This window comes from Mauremys mutica, chromosome 2 (assembly GCF_020497125.1).
Source record: "Mauremys mutica isolate MM-2020 ecotype Southern chromosome 2, ASM2049712v1, whole genome shotgun sequence".
In the NCBI taxonomy this organism is placed as follows: Eukaryota; Metazoa; Chordata; order Testudines; family Geoemydidae; genus Mauremys; species Mauremys mutica.
The window spans coordinates 93,153,621-93,175,195 of record NC_059073.1 but is presented as its reverse complement, the minus strand read 5'-3'; the positions used below and the strand labels follow the sequence as shown (position 1 = coordinate 93,175,195).

The 21,575-nt window shown below is 38.4% G+C and overlaps 1 protein-coding gene across 3 annotated transcripts in view; it reads right to left on the bottom strand.

Moving 5' to 3' along the window:
• GNAL (G protein subunit alpha L) overlaps positions 1-21,575 on the bottom strand; it is a 323,051-nt gene that overhangs the window by 68,678 nt on the left and 232,798 nt on the right. The window lies entirely within an intron of this gene.

Sequence of the window (21,575 nt, the reverse complement as noted above, 5' to 3'; positions counted from 1 at the left end):
ATGAACACAGCTAACGACAAAATTCAGACTGGCAACTAGAACAAAAACAAACAAAAAGGCAAAGATTTGTAAACAGACAGGCAGATAGTAGGAAAGCCAAGAAGGGCTGACTGACAAACTGAAACAGAGAGACGTAGAAATTTTTATTCCCCCCCGCCGCCACATACACCCTAAATGGAGCACAGTAAGATGATGGTAGTAAGAGGTCTGCAGAATCTCTGTATAGTTTAACTGAATGAGTGCATGGATAAGCCATCCTCAAAACTGGTGACTAACAGAAAAACATTTCTCATACTAATAATAACAAATAATATTGCTATTATTTTGCCACAATAGGACAATTTACGCTGTCAGAGCAGAAATTATCATGTTTAGAAACAAGAGAACATAGCATAGCATGGGCCCAAATTGCTTATAATTGATCTTGAACAACAAAAGGTCATGCATTAATCTTAAAGTTGATTTTACTAAAATGACACTACAACATGGAATACTCTTAATAAACTTTACACCTCAAATTCTGCAAAATGTCTCTGAAATAATCCTTGATATCTTTATGCCTAGAGTATAAAGTGGCAGATTTTTTTTAAAAGACTTGTAATGTAAAAATAGTGACAGTTTATAAGTCACTGATGGCTAAATTCATTTGTTACTATGCCTGTTGAAAGTTAATGCAGTTCAACGTTTCCCTCCCTTTCCTGGCCTCCAGCACTTGGCAAATGAAAGATTACTTTCAATGCAATATTCTACGTTCACTTTGATGCAGTCAGAGCCTAATCATTTCAACTCTGTTTTTCCTTTACTGGTAACAACCTTTTGGGGGACAGAGATAAATAAAGAGCCTTTACATTCCTCAAAAAATGAACCTCCTAATGACATCATCCTCTTGATATTCCTGTGTTTGAAAATCAAGGTTGCAGCTATATTGCTGCAAGACCATTCAATGGAGAAGATCATTTCTAAGGGCACAACATGCATCTCAGACTTTTAAAAACATTCAGAAGGGTGATATTGCTAGGAACCTCATTTTTGTAGAACATGATTTTCTCCCTAATTATCTTTCTCCCTGGAAGGTTATCATCAGCTGTAAAAAACAGGTTAAAAATTAGTAGGATCTGCCTATATCAAAGTCAAAGTAGAACAGTGCACTGAAATTAATCTTATGTTTGTCAAGTGTTGTATGCTTGCACATTAAGACTCCAACACTTTTTGGATTTTCAGCAGATTTCAATAGGAGTTTCTGAAATGACTCCCTGTATTTAAAAGCATGGAGTCTTAGCTGATTCAGTGGAAAATGAAAAGCTCTGCTCTGAAAGGAATGCGCCTTTTCCCCCTCAGGCCTGTCTACACTAGGAAGTTTTAATGACAAAAGTTCTTCCAGAAGACTGCTACCAACAAAGTTACTCTGGTAGAATGCATTCATATTTGGCTGCTTTTGCCGGTACCGAGTGTCCTCACAGCACCAGGGGTGTATTAGCAAAAGATGTGTGGCACTGTGAATAGGCAACTCATTGTGTCCCCCACAACTATCTGGCACACTATCATTTAGGACATTTTTGTATGTATTGTGGAACTGCTTCTGTGTACTGGGGGATACCATCACTCATCTCAGAGACTTGTGGGGGTTCAGGGTCAAATTCCCACAAATTCTTCTGTCTCTTCCCATAATCACTCTTTTTTTGTGTGCTATATTTCCTTGGATGAACTGATTATAAAGCAGAGCCATCTGAGAACACATCTTATACTGTATCTACGGCTGTATCAAGATTTTGTTTTAAAATAGAGGGGGCTTTCCCCATGTTTTTTCTCATTTTGTGGTTCCTTTTGGAAACAGTACTCTCTCTGTCATGTATGGACTAAATTTAGTACTTATCAGATATAACATCTACATGATATCCTTTTCCTTCATCACAATGAACAAACAACAAACCACATGTCTGTGATAAAATGTAATTACCACAATAAGAATTATGCGGAACATAGACTTGCAGCATGATTGCTGCTTTAAGGGGAATGAAGGAGAAATACAATATGCTAATGAATAACACACTGAAATCGTTGCAGAATATAATCCAAATACTCTAAAGCTACTTTCAAAGTCCAGGCAATGGTCTGCTCCCTAACATCGAATGCATTAGTCATTTACTTGAAAGCACCTAGAGATTATAAATGGACAGTTTTAAATATAATGCATAAAATAAACGTTATGATAAAGACAAGCCCTTACAGATATATAATGCTTTCATCATGAATAACCCTACAGGGAGGCCACGAGAGACTCAGCATATGTAAATTGCATCCATAAAGAAATACTATAAAAATATACATTAATAAATACTTAAAACAATTTAGTAAGGAAATAACAGATAGAATGACCTATTCTTACATGTTCAACGAGGCACAGGGTCTGGTCTCACTATCCATAGAGGCTACTGACACACTACCTTCCTATCTGCTTCAACAACAAACTAAAGCATGTAAAGTATCTTGATTAATAGTCAATTTGCAGAGAACAAACAAACAAAGCAGGGGAAAGCAGAGAAGGCAGAGGGTAAGGAAAGGAGTAAAAAACTGGAAAATATACATATACAATACTATATTTATAGATCTACGATTATAGGAATAATTGCAGTTTTAATTTAAAACAAGAGCATACATGAAGTTACCATGTGATGTGCAATGGGGTGGTGTTAAGGGCTATGTGGGAAAAGTCACTAACTACACTGGCTTTTGCACAATGCAATTTAAACTAATATTTCATTATCAAATTCTGGTCTCAGTTACACTGGGGTAATTTACGTCAACAGATTTACTCTGAACTTTCTGTAAATTGATGTGATGGCAGGATTTGGTTCATAATCTCTCTTATTTTTAATTTTTTTTAGCAGCTTTTAGTAAAAACTCAAGCTGCTTCTCTTTGGCTTCCCATCACTCTTCTTTATACATAATATATTTGCACATGCACATTTTTGGGGAACAAAAAGATATGAACTTTTGGAGAAAACAGGTTGCTACCTATGTTCACTATGTTATTTTCAAATAGTCACAACTTTGCCATATCTGCAAGACATAGTCTATCTGAGAACTATGCTAAGTCTGGAGTTTGAAGAAAAAGTTGTTTTGAGTTATCTAAATGCCAGTGATGTACCAGTAATTTTTTAACATGAGGGCTTGGGGGGAAGAAAGTGAGACACTCTTCCTTTCTTCTAAAAAATTGCATAGGTGTCCATATAGGTACAGACGACAAAGAAGATTGTGGATAGGGAACATTTTTCTGCTTGTCTTTTTTCAGGGCAGTGTCTTTTTTCACCATTTGGAGAGCTTAGGGTAGAATGGGCTGCTGAGAACTTCCCCCAGTTATAGAGAGAGGTACAGAGCATTAGAAAATAAAATTCCCACTGACCAAGATGAATGGGAAGAGAACAAGCCAGAAATGGCAAAAATGAAACGTTTTGAGCTCTATAGAAAAAGGAAGAGAGATTTAGAGGCCACATGTATATCCTGCAGGAGGCAAAACAAAAACTGGGACTCTCTTGGAAAGGCAGTGTCAAGTTTTTCTCCTCATAGAAAAGGTTGGTTCTTCTTCCAAGTCTGTTAAAGCAGAGGAAAATCCATTATCTGGAATGGTGACTGGGTATGATTGAAAAAAAACACAACAGTCTTTGCAGGTAGCTGCAGTGGGAACACTCCTTTTACTTATTGAAGGGACTCAAGGAGACAGGTTAAAAATATTGGCAGTGCTTTCAAACACACTCTTTCCATAGAAAGGTAGTGGCTGTGTATGGGGGGGGTGTTGTTGTTGCTGTCTTTTTAATTATCTTCTCAATTGTGTAATTTTTGCAGTTTACTCCTTTAGCCTATGACAATCACACAACAGCAACTCTAGTTTGATTATGGTAATTGCCTCTTAGCAAGGCATACAAATTGTTCAGAAAGCCTCAGCATGTATGTTTACTGATTTGTGAATACTGGCTTGGCCTGTGCTTTTTACAATGTTTGCCTATGAAGTGGCATATTTACTTTACAGTGAGTTGGCTTTATTGGGTTTTAAGACCTTAAATGGTGTAGTTCTTTGCTATTCTTCATTCCTTTTTCTTGAGCCACATCCTGGTAGGAATCTGCACTCTCACACCACTTGCCTGTTATTGTGTCTTCATTCATGAGGATGTTAGGTTCTTGTTGTGGTGTGTCCAGGGGTATGGAACAACTGGTTTCCCTGAGTATCTATTGCTTTTGCTTAAAATGAGTTTTATTTATTAATTTATTATGTTCACTGTTGGCTCATATTTATTGTTTTCGCCATCCAATCCCCTTTTGCCCCGATCCCTACCTCGTTCTCAAAAATGGTTTTACTTTTTCAAGAGGATTTTCAAGAAAATTTTAATTGTACTTTAATCATCCTTTTAACATACTGGCCATCACTCTGAGTGCCTTGTCTGACGTGTGGAGGTTAGTTTTATAAAGACATTATTACATTTCCATTAATAAGTTTAATAGGAGATTCTTAACTTTACCATTTCTGCAGTGTGGGTTGCTAATTATTATTTATCAAGCATCAGTAGCATGCTCAACATTGTATATAAAACTAGAGGTAATTCAGCATCACTCAGTACTTTTTCCCTGAATCAGAACATCTGAGCTGGGCTGAAAGGCCATCACCTTCTTTGAATTCAAATTCCTCAAGAAGATCCACTGCTACCACGATTCCTACAAGAAACTGACTAGAAATGGCAGATAGAGAGGCAATGAGGGACAGTCCATAACCCAAGTTACAGAAAAACAAAAGAACAACACTGTATCATCAAGGACCTTAAACCTGCTACCATGCACTTCTCAGTGCAAACTGGGGCCAAGATATGATCAATTGCTACCTTTATTTATCCTTGTATCTACTTTTGTCTATTCTGTGTCTATTTGTCTTTTAGATTGCATGCTCTTCGGGGCAGGGTCTTATATATTTGTACAAAGGTTAGTATGCTGGAGGTGCTAGCGAAGAAGAGAATTTCCTAAGGCCTTGTCTACACTAGAAAAGGTTTCCTGGTAGAGCTATGCCAGCAATCCCTCCTAGTGAAGACGTGGGAGGATTAAACCAGCAAAAGAATTCTTTTGCAGGTATAAGTTAATCTATACTATGGCTTTTGCTTGCATGGCTATGTTGGTTAGGGGTGTGATTTTTTTCACACTCCTAAATGACATAGCTGAGTTGGCAAAACTTTTAAGTGTAGATAAAGCATAAGCAATTATTTCTGGGGCAATCATTTATATTTAATTTTCCTGACAAAAAGCTCGGAAGAAAGATAAACAATTCTCCAAAATTCATATTATCTGAAATTCAGAATGCCAATTTCCAAAATGAGTATTTTCTGAATTTCAAATATGTCCTCACAAGCTGTAAGTAAGGTATTGAAGCTTTCCTTTACATACATACACATACACAGGCACACACACACACAAATTGGAATGGGAATCTAGATATGTATTCACAATGTACCAGTTACCAGGATAAAATATTGAGTGTAAAGTGACACTTAATCATAAATTATTGTGATGTAATTTAAAAAAGTAATTAAAAAAAACCTCTGATGATGAAAGGAAAGTAAAAACTAAACACTATTTTCAGAAAAGCCAGAGAAACGAGGTCCATTTTTCAGTTCAAAATTCACTTTTGCACATTTTAGAATCTAAACACAATCAAACACACAAAGTCTTCCCATGATTAACTGGGAATTCACTGGGATGTAAATCAGGCAAGATTTTGGTTCTACAAAAATTGTAAGAATGGATTGTTGGACCAATTTATGGAACCACTGAAGCACCATATTAGTGAATTCTTTCTCTGTGGACACCTTTTTTGCTCTGACAATTAAACTAGAAGTTTCCTGACACATTTCATATCTATTTTCTTTTCCTATAACCTAATTTAGGCTAAAATTAATCTTTGCCTAAAAAGTCCATATAAACAGTCATAATTAAATCAGAAAAGAGTATATGGAAGAAGAACAGTACTTATACAATAAAGAACAACTGAACTGGTTACTTTAAAGCTAAAATAAAGTTTTTTTTGGGGGGGCAGCATTATTGTTGTATTAGGAGAGACAAATTTAGCTTAAATTTAATTAGGCACACTCTCCAACTGCTTAGACTCCTTTACTGACTTACCTTAAAACCAGAGTTGCAATTCAGCTGAAAAATAACAAGAACCCACTCTGGTTTAGACTGAGGTGTAATATTTCTTTTTCAAGTACAGGGGCTTAGCCCTGACATTTTCCCAATACCACATAAAGCTTATTTAATTTTTGTATCTCTTAACTTCCACATTCCACCATATTTCTTTTTTCAAATCTGTCAATGCAGCATTAATTTAGAAAAACCACCACCACCAACCCAGACTTCTTGTAGATCCAAATATAAACAAAGCAGTGCACATATGTTAGGACAGAAAATAGCATGTATGAAGCATCTGGTGAGTGTGCAGTCCCTTAAGAAATAAATCTCTTTGGTCTTTAAATTACTCAGTGGTGCACAATGATCAATTTGAAAACAAAAAGACTGACCATCTGTGAATGAAGAAGTACACTAAAAGTTTAAAGAAAGTCAAACTTGAAGTTTAAATAACTTGACAGTATCCCTTAAAATCTGCCACTAAATGTCCAATTTGCCCATAGTTTTTTATTTTTTAAACATTCAAGTTAAAATTATTATAATTAAACAGATATTCCATGGAATGTTAGACTTGAGATAGCAGAACATTGAAAACATTTTACTATAGAGCAAGGCAAAAAAATCCACAAGAAAAATGTAAAATATATTTATGTTACGTAATGATAGCATACGAATGGGTTAAGCTCTTTAGTCAACCAACTAATCTCTTCCACAGAGAAACACACACACACACACACACACACACACTCAACAATAAGTTTCAAAATAATGCATTTAATTAAGTTCCATATTTCAACAGAAAGTGGAGAAAGTTGAATAAATACACCTAACTAGCTTGTAAAAGACTCTTACAATTCTGGTCATATCTCATTCTATTCTTCCACTTGATTACAGAACAATATCGACAAACAGAAGTGGATACATTTCTGCTGGGTCGACAGAATGATCTACAACATCTTTTTCTAATTCACTTGACAAATCTTGAACACGCGATTCCAGTCAGCCTGTATTTCTACAAACCAGCAACTCATATTAAAGAATTCCAGAGCTAAACAATTTCCATGCTTATTGCAACTAACATGTAGATGTTAACCTTTCCTTGATCTGATAGTAGGAATATGCTGTTTTGTCAGGTTTTATGATTTACATATGTAGTCATGAATTGTCTGTGTCCTAGATGGACATCACCTATTAAGCCAAAGAACAGAACCTTGGGTAAATAAAAGGTGTCTTTCGGTTACTTTAGTAAACCATTAAAAAAAAATTCTAAACAATTTCCTTAAATTACAGGTTTTTTAGTAAACATTTTTTCACTGAAATGGAGGGGAGCATTGTTTGTTTCTTTAAATATCTGTAATGAAAAAACTTCAAAAAGTAAATTTAAATTTTTAAATATTTACATATTTAACCTTTAACCAAATAAGCCCTCATTGGAACACTGTCATTTTTAAAAAAGTCAAATATCACAAATTCTAGTAATTCTTAGTTAAGATTCTAAACACCAGCCTTAACTCTGCCCCTCTACTGTAGCCCACTCCCTTGCCTTACAAGAGACTCTCACCTAGTTGTAATATGAAATAAATTTATTTTTTTTACTGTTGCACATGAATTACAAAAATATGGCTTTTTATTATAACCCGCATCCACCCTTCAAGGCCTACAGCTTGAGGTTGAGGCAAAGCTTCTTAATCTCAGTAAGAGTCCTTTTATTAACTTCAGGAAACTTTGGATCAGGTCTCATATGAAGTGTAGGGGAGCTCAAGTCTGTACTGGGAGTTGGTTTAGGATGCTGGAGGTCTGCAATCTGCATGTGTAGAATGGATGTGGTAAAGGTTGATCTCGGGCTTGTACCTGAAGGGGGGGGAAATCTCAGACCAACAGCAGAAGGGTAAACTGGGTAAGACAGGGTGATCAACAGAGACAGAGATGTAAGAAGCTCATACATTGAGGGAAAGGAAAGACTTTTTGCCCTCTATTATACCAGGATGTTAAGTAAGGTTGAGCTGTCATATATTACACATATAGTACTACACTGCATATACAGTAACATTTTATTTTAAACATTTGGCTGTTTTTTATGAGTGAAAAGCTTTAAAAATAATTACAATACTGTAACTTTAAAGCATCTCTTGCGATTTACCTCACACTTTCAACAAATATTCTCCACCAGGCAGAAAAGAGCTTTTTTTTTCCAGGTAGAATTAGAGTTGACTTTTGACTGAAATCATCTTTCAATGATGGAGTTACTTCTGTGATTCCATAATTTTAAGAAAGATGACAAACTGTTATTAAAAACAACCTTAAAATAAGGTTAAGGATGCTGTTTTACACGTCATCGTTATCTTTAGGATTAGAAAAATTAACCCTCCTAATCCATACTTAACGACTATTTTCTTTAGTTAATGGCCTTAGATGAATCTCAGGACAATAAATCAGCTCTGACAATAACGAGTCTGGATTAGTAACAGTATAAACAGCACAACAGCAATAATATTTAAACAAACCAAGAAATTCACTTCATGAGTAAACGAATACATCTGAGTGAGGAAGTCCATGTTTAACCTGCTCTGCCAACTTTTTTGGAATAGAGGGGTAGGGAAGTGAGTCCAAATGTTGCTACAAGTAGTAAGGTTAAAATTACACAAATACTCTCAATTTCTAAGAGAACGCTTCACGCTTTCTTTACAGCAACGTATTTTAGCATTTTAAACTCATGAAAAATCCAGCAATTCCTTTGCTCCTATGCATGAAATAAGTCTAAATTCAAATACACATATCTTTATTTTCATTTTTAAAGGGGCACAATTAACTTGAAAATAACATTACCATCTTAAAATTTTGAACCTATTATTATAAATAAGACTTCAATTATATAACTGAGATTAGAGAATATTTTATATTTTTCTACTTTTTCAGTTTACTTTGTGTCTAGTAAGTTTTACATTTTTGTTGCTAGTGTAGGCAGCAAGCAGCAGAAAGGTGTGCATACAGAAAGCAGAGGGAAAATATGGCTGGGATCAGTGGGTTTGGTGGTTTTGCTTTCAGGCTTCCCCCAAAAAACCCTTCTAAACATAAATAGGTGAGCAGTGAAAATACTTTTTCACATTAATTTTTAAAAGATTGAAAAGCTGCTTTATTAGTTAAACTGAATTATTTCAAACCTAAGAAGTAAGTGTTACTTTTTTACGAGGTGGAGCAAATGCAAAATTAATATCTAACTAAAATTACTCCTGAACCTCTGCAGTGACATGAAATAAAATCATCATCAGGAAAATACTACACACTTGATTTATAACTCCCTCATCAGCTGTCTTTCAAGAGACTGGTCTAGTTGTTGGTTAACAGCCAAAAATATACACCAATCCTTTTGTTCTAGAAACTGTGATAGTAAACCCCTTTGTACCAAAAGAATCATCAGCATGGATGAAGTTATTATTCTATATTCCTAACCCACCTCTATTTTCCCATCTTTAAACAGTGTTTTACTGGTGTCATAAGGTTTCTGTTTTGTTTTGAAAATACAGTTAAGTGGAAAGAATTTGCTCATTAAATAGTCAAACAAGATTTATTTCTCCTCCACATACTGAGTTTTTATAATTGGAAAAGTACCCTATCAACATGTGTCCAGCCTTGAAAAAAACCAAAAAAAAAAACCAAAAAACCTTTGTCATCATCACAGTGGTTTGTTTATGTAAAAACAAGAAGAGTGCCTTTCAGGGGAGAAAACTGTGTTATTCTAGTTTTTACATATCATTTACAGTAATTTAGTGAAACCAGGAGCCCAGCTTTTAACATAAAGTGTTGCTGCATTAATAAATCAGTAATTTCTTTCAGATATAAAAAGTATTTTTGCGACCTATATTTAATAACTGGCTACCAAGTTAAGAGTGAATTGCTGTTTCTATTAACATTTTCCCCCTGGCTTATAATTCAACAGTTTAATTTACTGTATCATACATGGTCTTCATTTGGGTGAATTTTCCTCCTAAAATATGGTTTAAGCACCTTTTTTAAAGATAAAAGCAAACCAAAATAAAGGTTTGTAATTGTCTCAGAACTTTTGGTATCAGTAAGCTAATGAAAAGATAGTTTTAAAAACAGAAATGTTATGGACACTCAGACCATGTTCACATTATATTGCAGTTGAAAATATACAAATCACAACTATGTTTTAACGCACACTTCAAGTGTTCGAGCAGAGTTTCCTTGACCAGTATGCAGAGGGACTCTTCTCCTCTCGTGTACCTCCAGTAATCACTCCTGCCAGCTTTCCCTATATTCCCACACTCCACACAAAAGAGACATAATTTTGGCAGCTCTATTCCAGGGAGCACCTGTCTCATCAACAAGCATTCTGAAGCCTCCAGTCAGCTGAGTTCTTTGGCCATGTCGACACTAGAACACTAAAGTAGTGTTAAAGTAACTAGTTAACAATGAAAGCAGAACTGTAATTGACAATCATTTTCAAACACAGATTTTTGCAAACATGATTTTAGCATATTTTGATCTCCAGGATAGACGAGTTTCTGAAACCACGATATTGAGCTCCTGTGATGGTTCTTGGGGTACCCAGGACTATAAGATACCTTGTTACCCAGTTCCCTCTTAGCAGGGCTCTATCCCAGTTTCTGAACTGTTAGCAACCTGCATGGAGTCTGGGCCAGGGCCGGCTCTAGACCCCAGCGCGGCAAGCACGCGTGTGGGGCGGCCCTTTCCCGGGGGGGCGGCAGGCTGGGCCGGCGGACCTGCCGCAGTCATGCCTGCGGGAGGTCCACCGGAGCCCCGGGACGACCGGACCTGCCGCAGGCATGACTGCGGAGGGGGCGCTTGTCCCGCGGCTCCAGTGGACCTCCCGCAGGCATGACTGCGGACGGTTTGCTGGTCCCGCGGCTCGGCTGGACCTCCCGCAGGCATGACTGCGGCAGCTCCAGCGGAGCCGCCGGACCTGCAAACCGTCCGCAGCCGCGGGAGGTCCAGCCGAGCCGCGCGACCAGCGGACCCTCCGCAGTCATGCCCGTGGGAGGTCCGCTGCTCCCGTGGCTCCGGGACGCCTCCCGGGCATGACTGCTTGGGGCGGCCAAAAACGTAGAGCCGCCCCTGGTCTGGGCACATAGATTGTTACAGTCATATTTAGAAGCCATATTTAGAATAGTTACAAATGGTATGTACTCAGGGCTCAATCTGTAAGACTCCCAAAAAACTCTGCAGCTCTCCATTAAACAAAAGAAGTACTTCTGGCCTTTGTTTCAAATGGTGGCCTTTACAACCAAATGCCACATTCTCCTTTAGGAACCTAAATAAAGTATTCTTTTCTCCTATTTATGAAGCCTCTCTCATTAGGGGTCTCTGTCACACATTGTCACATTCAGGATTTGACAGCTAAAATGTCTATAACTGGAAATTAGAAAAGAACATTTACTACCTTACAGAACTGTTTTTCTCTCTTCAAGTGACTGTCCACATGGATTCCACTTCTGGTGACCTGCAAGATGTGATCTCCTAGGTAAGAGGTGGGGTTGGAGCAAACTTAAGAGATTGGTATGGCAGATGAATCACCTGACTGAAATTCAAGTCTAAAACAACCTTTGTTATGAATTCAGGTTGATGCCTCAGGGTCACTTTATCCTTATGGACCACTGTGTAAGGTGGACCAGGAATAAGAGCCTGAATTTCCCTCACCCTTTTGGCTTCTGTTATTGCTAATAAAAAGGCCATTTTCATAAATAGATGGTACAAAGTGTGGGCACATTGCTAGGGGCTCAAAAGGGAGGACCCATTAACACAGTGGTCCCCAAACTGTGGGGCACGCCCACCTAGGGGGGCATGGAGGAACATTTGCGGGGGGGAGAGAAGGAGCACCACCCAGTTCCATTCTGCCCCCAGCTGCAGCCGTACTCTGCCCCCTGCTCTGCCCCCAGCCGCAACTCCACTATGCCCCCTGCTCTGCCATCATTCCCTCTCTGCCCCCAGGCCAGATCTGCCTCTAGCCCCAGCTCCCCACCCCCATCCCCAGTTCTTTCCCCAGCTCCATTTTCAACCCAAACTCCTCTGCTGAGCCAACTCTGCAGTAATGGAGAGAGGCACAGACAGAATTCATTACTGGTAAGGTGGGGGACAACAGAAGTTTGGGCACCACTGCATTAACTTAGCTAACACTATATTAAGAGTCCTAGTCCAGGAGTGAGGGGGCTCCTGGACTAGGGGAAACACATGAATAAAGCCTTTGGGGAAACTAGCAACTGTGGGATGGGAAAATATGATGTGATCCTGTATCGGGAGAGATGGTAAGTTGTTATTGCTCCTAAGCACACCCTGAGAGAGCTGACTGATAGCCATGAGTTCTTTCTGGATAACCGGTCATCCAGAATAACAGAAATCAGAGTGTCTAGAGGAGACAGATTGGGCTGTGCTGCCCAGAGTGTGTCTTCCATTTCGCTGTATAAATCAGCCTAGGAGAGTCCTTTGTGCTTCACACTAACATATTCAGACCTTAGCTTCTTTCAGTGCTATTTTACCAGCCAGCATCCATACTGTGAGGGGCAATGATGCTGAGTCCTGATGTACAATCTGCCCTTCTCTCTTGGAGATTATGTCTGGTAAAACAGGTAATGTTATCATGGGCTGTGCTGACAGTTTCATTAGGTTGGAGTACCAGAACTGTCTGGGCCAAGCTGAGTCCATTACTACTGAGTCCTGTCAGCATTTCTTTAGGACCCTTGGTACTAATGGGATTGGTGGTAAGGCACAGATTATCTCTGGAGTGCACAAGACGAGGAAAGCATCTGACAGAGAACCTGGGCTCAGACTCTGACCTTGAGTAAAACATCTGACACTTTGCATTTTTGTCTGTGGTGAATAGATCTGCTTTTGAGTGACTCCACCTGTGGAAAATGCTCTGCAGGATGGAGTCTGATAATCCATTTGTAGTCAGTTGTGAATTGCCTGCTGATCTGGTAAACGAGGACATTCTGCAAACCTGGTAGATGCAGAGCTACTGTTGTGATCTGGTTATGAATAGACCAGTTCCATAGGCAAACAGCATCTTGACAAAAGGGGGGGAGGAATATTCTCCTCCCTGTCTGTTGATCTAAAACTTTGCTGTTGTGTTGTCTGTCATGACCTGGCCTGTCAGTCCACTTAGAATGGGGAGAAATGCTGTGCAGGCTAGCTGAATAGCTCTAAGCTCCAGGAGTCAAGTATCAGAGAGGGGTAGCCATGTTAGTCTGGATCTGTAAAAGCTGCAAAGAGTCCTGTGGCACCTTATAGACTAACAGACGTATTGGAGCATGAGCTTTTGTGGGTGAATACCAACTTGGTCGGATGCAGCTCCAGGAGGTTTATACCAAGGTTAATCTCTTCAGTGGTCCGTAGGCCTTGAGTTTGAAGGTGATCTTCCTGGCTGAGTGCAGAACCATCAGTTATCAAGAAGTAGAGAAAATGATATCCCTTTGCTTACTTGGAGAATGTACCTGTACCCTTATGATATCCATGTCCATGTGATATCTGTTTGGAAGATATTCAGATTTCAACTCTCTTTGCATGCAACATAGGTGAAATCTGGCATGCTATGTATCATTAGTGCAGCAGGCCACGTGACTAAGAAGTCTGAGGCAGTGTCTTACAGATGTTCGAGGGTGAACCTGCAGCTGGTTGATGAGGTCTACCATGGTACTGAATCTGTCTTGTGCAAGATAAGCTCTTGCTGTTGTGGAATCTAGCACTGGCCCTATAAACTCTATTTTTTGAGTCAGCTCTAATGTTATCTCTGATCACTCGGAGTCCCAGAGTACAGAAAAATTGTAGGATCATATGAATGGAGATGTTCACCTGATGCAGTGATTGAATGAGCCAATCATCAAGGTACAGATATACCTACATCCTTTTCCTTTCCCAGGTGAGCCACTATGACTGTCAAGTACATGGCAAATACTCTTGGCACTGCTGAAAGACTGAAGGGCAGGACTCAGTGCTGACAGTGGGAATTTCACACTAGCAATCTGTGTGGTGGACGGATTGATATGTGAACGTATGCCTCCAGTAGGTCAAGAACTGTAAACCAGTCTTGAGGATCTAAGGATGGGATTATAGAGGCCAGAGTTACCATACAGAATATGAGGTGACAGATAAAGGTGTTGAGATTTCTGAAATCCAGAACTGGGTGTCCCTCCTTTTATGGGATTAGAAAATAATATGAGTAAAACCCAACCCCTCTGAACACACTGGTCACATGAACAAGAGTGAGATGAGCAGGTAGGAGATGCCTCTCTTCTGTGTTCTGAAGGGGAGGGAGCAAAAGACTCCTCCTCCCCTAGTGGTGGGGCTACTCTAACAGGGGTCCTAGGGTGAGCGAAACTCTCTCTCTTTGCCGGCATTGAAAAGGTGCAAGGTGCGGCGCTAGCAGCTGTGAGCCACTCCAGGCAGCAGGACACTCAGTACCGTCAATAGTACAGTGTATGTCTCCCTCACAGTAGAAAGTAGATATGACTCAGGAAGAACTTGGTGCAAAGAAAATTGGTGCCGAGAGTGACTGCACCACAGTATTTGGTACCAGCGTCGTGGGTACTGAGGTGATGGGCACTTGGTGAACAAATAACAGTACGAAGTGTTGGTACCAGGCAAAGTACTGAGCTCCACTAGAGACGGTACTGATGGTCAGTGCCCGATCTCTGTTAGGGTGTCAAAGGGACATGATATGGACTGTGACCTACCCTTTACTTGAGCAGTTTGAGGCTATTTATGCTTCTTTCTACTCCATTCCTGGGAGGCTGACCTTGATTTGTGCTCCTTGATGGAGCAGTGTTCTTTCCAACCCCTTTCATATGAGTGGATGGCAGAGGACATAGCTGGTCTTAGAAGATGTTGCCTTCTTGGATGAATGAGCCCAGGAGCTTAGGGTACTGAGTTCTTTTTTAAAAAACAACAGGGATATGCTCTTTCCCAAGGCTGAAAAAGCACCTCAAGTACCCATCATTCAGTGGAATAGCTGCCTCAAATGAGGGGCAAGTTTTGAAGCCTGGGGACTCACCTTTAGCCACAAGCACTAAAACCTGATACAGGGGAAATTCCTAACACTAAGAAGACTCTTTTCTAAGTAGCCACAACTAATTCTAAAATTATGCTAACCACAACTACACTACTTAATCAATACTAACTAATTATATATATACAAACAAAAAGAATTTCAGTTGCACAGAGTGTAAATGAAGCTGATACAGCCAAGGATACTGTTTCACAGCCACAGACAGTAAGAAGGAACTGAAGGATGGCTGGGCCCTCCGGATTATATGCCTTTGGGAGGTGGTGGGGGCACGAGGATATGTAAGGTGCAGGCACAGCACTAATGGACACTGCTGGCTGAAAGTATCCAATCATGATGTGGAATGCATGTGGACAATCACTCAACTAAGAACTTTTCTTTAGTTATCCTATCTAGTACTGGGATAAATGCAGGAATTCAGATGCTAGATTTAGGAGATGAGTGAGTCTGCTTGGTCCCATCAGCTAAGCAAGCGGGCCTTGCTTGGAGAAGCAGGATGGAGACACTTTCCCAGTGCAAAGAAGAAGTGTATCAGCAGGCTGATCTCAGAAAAGAACAGTATTGAGAGAAGATGGGGCAGGTAATTGTAATCTTTGACAAAACAGCCAACTCAGGAGGCTGGTGAAACCCCATTCTCAAAGATAGAGCAACTGCGAAGAAAAAATGGGGTATGTGTTTTTTCCATATATATTAGCTCAAATATAAAAATAAATTTGCTTTGGCCAAGCTTGTGTTTGCTTTTCTGAACACTTGAAAAATCAAGCTTTACTAGCACAAATATTTGCAGAAAGCTGATTTTAGGCTTGCATACTTGAGTATACCAGAAATGGCATATTTCATATAGGACAGAATCCTGGTTGACAAAGCAGGGACGGGGTTCCTTAAATCTTCCCCAAGTCCCAGAATAGAGACAATTAAATGAGCCAGAATGCATCTTCTACAGCTAGGATCACCCACTTACACATAGTAATTTTGTAAGAATGCAATGAGACTAAATTAAATTTAAACACTGAGACCATCCAGTAAATCTTAATTTTCCTAGGAATGAGGCCTTGGTAAAAGTCTGTGTGACCCAAAAAGAAAAAAGTTTATTTTTTTAAATTGACTAATCCTTCTTATCTATTTTCCTATTCTCTAAACTTCTTTGTTTCCCTGAGAGAGAGTCAAAGCCCCAATGGCATCTTTAAGCCTTATTTCTGATTATCAGAGTTAACCTCACTCAGCCAGGTAACACAAAAATAAGTGCTGAGTCAATCACAACTAACCAACCTAGCCAAGTTTTGAATACAGAATAATTAATACACGTAACAAATGGTTTGAGATCAATCCAAAAAATTAAAATATCTCACAATCATTAGTAATTTTGAATAATGAATAAACTTAAGAAAATTTTATACTGCTTGTGGATGTTACAGAAATATAAAAAGTTAAAATTTATGGAGTAAAATATTTGTTTCAAATTAGTCACTCAGCTCTCATATATAATGTTTTACTAAGATAAAGCCATATTTCAAAATGTTTTTAGATTTTTCATTGGTGCTTGAGTACTTCAAAAGGGTGTGCACTAACGGCACTAAAGACATTTGTTTACCCAGAGAACTGGAACAACTTATGTAATATCAAATTAAGGCTTTGTCTACACTGCTAAATGAACGACAAAACTTTTGTCATTCACAGGTGCTTTAAAAAACCCACCCATCCCCTAAAGACAAAAGTTTTGCTGCAGCAAGTGGCAGTGTAAACAGCTCCTGTCGACAATGTGAAACCCCGCTCATAGGGCGTGGAAGTATTTTGTCGGCAAAAGTGCCGACAAACTGCGTTTACACTGCCTGACTTTTAGTGACATGGAGTTGTGTAGTGTAGACAAAGCCTAAGTCTTTCCACATTGCCTACCTCAACCCTATTTTTAAAAGGTGAAGAGAACAGTTCAGTCTCAGTGACTGCTAAAATCATTGGTTTCTCTGCTGGGATTGCTAAGAATACTGCCAATTAGCACTGAATATGATGGGTGTGTGTACATGCAGGTTGGTTTGTGACATGCACACTTGTTCACCACAAACAGCTTTCACATGCACATTACAAACAGCAACAATCAATCACTATCAGCTTAATTGTCTTCACGGTATGCTCTTAACAAATAAAAGGGAACTCAACATCTCATAGTTTCCATAAATCCATTTACTTTAACACACTCCTAAACTTTAGGGACACTTAATCAGTTCTACAAACTGCGACCTGACTTGTTTTTTTCCCCTCTTTATAACTGGATTATCATTTATTTTGAGGAGTTCTGGATTCACAGAAGACTATACTTTGCAAACCCCTTCCAGGCAGATAGTTAAAGTTTGTCATCTACTGAGAGATGGCATAAAAATAAACAATCATGAAGAGACAATATAATTTATAAAATAGTTAAAATTGTGGTTGTAATCATTTTTCAAAAGTCTGTTTCATGTGGCCAGCTATGGATTGAAATTTTTAATAACCAGCATTATTGCCTACTAAACTGCCTATGCTCTAGGCAGGTCAGCACCTGTGCAGCATTAAATCATAGCTGTGTGTTTCTCTCAAGGGATTTAAATTTCCAGAGTATTAGAGCAGAGGGTCTCAACCTTTCCGGATCACTGTACCCCTTTCAGGAGTCTGATTTATACCTCAGTTAAAACCTACTTGCTTACAAAATCAGACATAAAAATACAAAGGTGTCACTGCACATTGTTTCTGAAAAATTGATTACTTTCTCATTTTTACCATATCATTATAAAATAAATCAATTGGAATATAAATATTGTACTTACATTTCCATGTATAGTATATAGAGTAGTATAAACAAGTCACTGTCTGTATAAAATTTTAGTTTGTACTGACTTTACGAGAGCTTTTTATGTAGCCTGTTGTAAAACTAGCCAAACATCTAGAAGAGTTGATGTACCCCCTGGAAGACCTCCGCGTACACCCAGAAGTACACTTATCCCCTAGCTGAGAACTGCTGTATTAGAGTACCCAAAAATACACTTCAGTGTTCACTTAATCTCCAATACTATGATTCCCCAACCTTTCATTGTCAATAGGCTGGTTTTGTATATGACACTGTCAAAATCTAGGTAAGAGAAGTGGAATTTAAAGGAAAAATAAATGAATGAGGTTCTTGCACTCTCAAAACCATATTTTAATCTCTTATGTGCATTGCCTCTTACATTTGTGAAGAGTATAAAAATTAAGGAGATTTACTTATTAAAAAAAAGTTGATAAAATATTTCAGCCCAGAAAGAAAGAGAAAAATAGAAGCCAGAGTAAAGAATACACTGCTGGCTCTGTGAAGTGCATTTAACAAAACACTGAACTTGCTGTATTTTATTTAAAAAAAAACACAAAACACCTGTCTTGTAGCTGTGAGATACTTTTTCTCAGTATGGGGTATAAATGTGTTGTATAACTTTGTAGTTAGGGATAGAAAAATTCAAATCTTTGCTTAGGATACACCTAGAGTTGTCAGACCTCAAGAGAAATATCCTGCTTGGTCACAGTTTTTCCATTTCTCATAAATTCCATGCTATGTATTAATGTGACAGTCATTTAAACAAAGTTCAGGTAACAGAGGGAGTTATGGGAGAAAAACTAAAATGAATAGATGCTCAGGGCTTGATATTCATTTACATTAAGGCCCCTTTACACCAGTCTGGCAGTGTAAAGCAGCCTTACAGTGAACAGAAATGTAATTTATATAAATGAGCGTAATGAGAATGAGACCCCTGCTGTCTATGCTGGTTTCTATGGCCTCTGGTACCAGCGGGATAACGTTAATACTTCTAACAAAAAAAACAAAAACAAAAAAACCAAAACCAAAAAAAAAAAAAACTAAGCCAAGCTTTTAAAATGTATTTTTAAACTTGCTGAAGCTTCTGAATTGCAGCCAAATTAAAGTTTTTTTAATTTGGATTTTATTTATAATTAATTTAATAACATTCAGCAATTTTTATAAATATATTCTACCTATCTTGTAATCTAATAACTGTCTTACAAAAGAAGCTTTTTTAAAAATGGAGAGAGGATTGGTGGCCTACTGATCATACACTGTCTGCATTGCCATCTAGAAGATCAGGGTTCAACTATTGCTCTGGGATGCTTGCTCATCAAGTGAGGACAAGATGAAAACATGGTGAATGTGGCTTGCTCAACCCCTGGGAGCTTGAGGATGACTGACGTGGAAGAGTGCTATGGCCATTCAACATTACCCTTTTTTGCCAAATAAGGAAAAACTATTAGTGTGTTCGAAATGGAATTCCATTCAGTCCTCCTTAGACAGAAAGTTAGTACTTGTGTACAAAGCCTTTTCTCTATGTATAGAGGAAAATATGTGCATCTTTCCAGTAATATTTCAAACTTACTTTTAATATTATATTCTTCAGTTTAGAAGGAACAAGATAACTCTACTGTTCTAAATTATGTCAGCTTCTGGAATGGAGGTGCACATTTCTACATGAAGTAGCTGCTATCATCATATAGTACATAACATATAAATATATAACAAACAAAAGCAATATCCATTGACTCCATCATTATTGTATCAATGCTTCTATGTAATAGCGACAAGTGACTGTTTTGGGGAGCAGATTAAAGCTAGAAATATTTTCAATCTGTCCCCCAAGATAAGAGTATGTTAACCTATTTTTAAGCAGCAGTACAATCTTTCCTGAGAGAAAGCTGTGTGTGTTAAGCACAAAACTAGGAAACCAGAATTCAGGAGTTCCAATCTCTGCTCTGACCCTGACTTCTTTTGCAGCCTCGGGGAAGTCACCTGACAACTTTCCTTCCATTTACTCAACCAAAAACCTACTTGCTTCACATGGTACTTTAAGTATTAATTAGTGTTTGTGAAGCCCTTTAAGATGGAAAACATTATATAAATTCTAAGCACTATTTTCAGAATTGTAACGAATAAAGTGATCCCAAATTACCAGATTTAGTAATAGTTCTGTCTAGCACTATTTGGATTAGATAAACTAATGCATCGTACTCTCTCTTTAACTGAGATTGTTAAACTCTTGGTGATTACAGACGCCCCCCGATTTACGCAATCGTTCTGTTCCGGAAAGCCTTGCGTAACTCGAATTTTGCGTAACTCAGAAACGTATACCCATACGTTAGGCAAAAATTTCCGCAACTCGAAAATCCTATTTCTGGTTTATGGAACTTTTTCCGTAAGTGTGAATTTGCATAAATCAGGTCTTGTGTAACCCAGGGAGCATCTGTATCTCTAAAAATAAATGACCAATTGGAAGAGATGAGGGACAGGGCATGCAGAAAAGAAAACCTTCTTATTCTTTACATTCTTTTAGAAAAATGCAAAGTTTAATTTAACATTTTGGGATATAGGAATTGACACCCATCCCATTTTGTCACTTTCATTTCCTTTCTGTACATAAGTGTTGGAGCATAAGTCTTTTCCCACATGCCAAAATTTCCATTTGAGGCTTCTTTACCCTCACATAAACATACTTCCATTAATATTACACAATGGAATAATTTACTTTTTTCATGCCGTTCCATTGCATCCTACCCCTTTTCCCAAACAGGGCTGGCAAAGGTATGTAGGTTTTGTCTGTATGCTGGACACTTCAATCAGCACAGACCAAATCTGTACCATAGAGAAAAAAATCGACAGAAATTACAAATTTAGGGTCTTTTGCAGAGTTTGTTGTATCATTCAGAATCATCACTTTCAGTTAAATAAGGATATTTCCAGTCAATCTGGCTACGAACTGATTACACGAGGTAAACCAGGAATGCCCAAATTGTGGCTAACTACGCCCACTGAGCTCCTTTCTACCCATACACAATTCCACCACACTGTCATGTGTAAATGCATCTATGTTTGTGTCTATGGGAGAAATGACCCAATGGAACTGAGCTGCCAGTTTATGGCAAAAGTGAGGGAATGAGTTTTCTTCGTGTTCTTGTCTCTCTGCCAGAGTCCAAACAGAGGGTGCAGAGAGAACAGAAAAACAGGACTCTCAGTTTTGCAACAGACCTGTGATATTGCTGCTGACCATAATTATCAGTCAGGCTGATCTCCAGAATCTGCTCTTCAAAAACCTTAAAGGCACAATTTCTGGCAATAGCAATTCACATTAAAATATATATTTTTGGTCAAAGTCTAATTCAGAGTTGGGTTATTATTTCTAGTGAAGGTCAAGTTTTTAGCTTTAGCATATTGGTGAACTATTTCCTTTTTGATTAAAAGAGAGGGGTGTGCTATGTGTCATAATCTGTTCGGGATTTTCATCTCCACATCCTCACATACAGACATTTCCACTGGAACTCTGTGTAAGTCATATCCTCTCAAGTGAATCCTTTTAGGGATTGTTACCTGTGT